The sequence below is a fragment of the Pygoscelis adeliae genome, unplaced genomic scaffold (genome assembly GCF_000699105.1).
Source record: "Pygoscelis adeliae isolate BGI_AS28 unplaced genomic scaffold, ASM69910v1 Scaffold67, whole genome shotgun sequence".
Classification (NCBI taxonomy): Eukaryota; Metazoa; Chordata; class Aves; order Sphenisciformes; family Spheniscidae; genus Pygoscelis; species Pygoscelis adeliae.
The window spans coordinates 3,086,542-3,088,772 of NW_008825271.1; positions in this window are offsets into that span (position 1 = coordinate 3,086,542).

The following is a 2,231-nucleotide window of genomic DNA, read 5'->3' on the forward strand; positions in this document are numbered from 1 at the left end:
AGGAATCCTTCATTTCTTTACATGGTTCAGTATTTTGTTATTGAAAATCCAATCAATAAAGTAACTCTATTCCCAGTATTGGTGTTATTTTGTTGAAACAAAATATACAGCTTACCAGCTCTGCATCTGGGGGTAAAGGCTGTTATTACACCAGCTGGGAAGTTGATGATGAGACATAGCCAACCCTGAAAAACAGACAGTGCCATCCCTGCAGGCCTCAAGACAGTGCTTTAGAGACACAAGTACCCCTTATTCACTTATTTCCTTACTTTGTCAAAGGGAAGGGCAAAAATATCCTACAAACAGATTCAGAAACTATGGTAATTCATCAGGTTTACGCATCAAAACACATTTCATGCAGGAACTATAAATACAAATGAAAATGTTGTCTAAAACATTTTATAACACATCATAATTTGAGAGCAAACTTCAGCTTCAAACTACCCAAACAGTTAGCAAAAATCATTTCATTGTTATGAACAATTTAAAATATTAAATATTTTAAAATACTAAACATTTAAAATACATTATTTTGCTATATTTGGTCAAAAAGATAGATTTATCATATACTTTTCCTCATAAAAGGTAAAACTTTCTAATAGGCCAACAGCAAGGTTTTTGCCATTTCCCTGCTTTCTAGGTTGATAAGAGCAGGCTGTTAATGAAGGTATTTTCCCTTAATCCTCAAGCAGCTCTGAGCAGCAAACCATTATTTTATCCTCAAGTTATCAGTTTTATCATGATTCCCATGTTTTCAGCACAAGCTGTACACATTTTCTTAGCATCTGTTGACTTCTTGAAGATTTCTGTGTTTAGGTTTTTTTTTCCTGTTGCTTAAGCCAGACATTGAACTCGGGCGTTATCATTTGAGCCAATTATTTCTTGTACTCATGAATTGACATAGTTGCTTTTTGATGAGTAACACTGAAGTCACTTTCCTAGACTAACCATACCTGCTAAATCTCCTTGTAGAGATGCAGCTTGTATCAGCAACACAGTGCTTTGCTTTTGCTGTAATAGTTCCATCAATTCCCAGACACAGTATTTTCACAAGGATGAACGCTATGCTTCTCAGACTGCTGCCAGCACAGAAAAGCCGTGCACACACACACACACGCACGACTAAGCTGTATTAGGATGGCCTCTGGACAAGACCTGGTGGTCAGGCAGCCCATTTTTCAGTCTTCCCCTCTCCCCTTCCCCCCAGTCCTGAGAAATTTGGGTTTTTTTTCCAGCAATGCCTCTCCCAGGGCACGGTCAATCACACAAGAACTGTATGACACTTCTCAGAGCCCCAAAATATCATTACAGAAAAAAGCAAGGCCTCTCTGCTTCCCACTCTCTGACAGCCCTTTGTTCTAGAGATACCACCGGCTTTGGATTAGGAATGCTCCCTTCCCTTTTGCAATGAGCACCTGTGGTTTACTGTGTCCCGGACAGGTCATCCAGCAGGACAGACAGCGGCTGAGATAAGCCAGTTCACATCAGAATTTTTCATAGCATTTCATAACATCCACCATAAAAATTAAAGTCTGGAGCCTCAATGTGGGCAAAGTATCTGTAGCCACCTGAATTTAGATGACTTCAGTCTTCCAGAAAAAGGTCGAAGTTAGAGAAGGACCATCTTGTCTGATGTCAGGTTATTTATTATTATTATTATTTTCATAATTTATACACAAAGTCCCCCAGGTTTGCACAGCCACTTGGATAAACCCTGAAACATAGAATGTCCTCAAATCTGCAAATTTTGGCTCCAATAATCACACAGCACAGATACAAACATTATATTAATGTTAGTCTTTCTCTCTAGTTTTGCTCTTTTCCATTAAGGAAAGACCCCAACACCCATCTGAGTAGCTGACTGCACTTACAGTAACATTCACATGAATTTTACAAAGACAAACAAAAGTAGCTTCAAAGAGCAGCACCCCTTAGATATCAGGTGGATTACACACTAGGCCTTTCAGATGCTGGACCACCAAGAAAACTCATAAATTCTGGATTAAATGAAGTTACACCCAGAACATGAGTAAGCTACTTGCTTTGAAAATCTGGTAAGGCTACCATTGCCATAATCCCTCAAGTATAGACAGACGTATAAGCACTGTAACATCGTTCTTCTTAACTTGGATGAGTTTATTCTGTATCTTATCAGAAGCTGCTGTTGTGAAACAGTGGATGTTCCAGCACCTGTAATACCCTATACAAGAGGGAGAGTCCACATTTCCTCA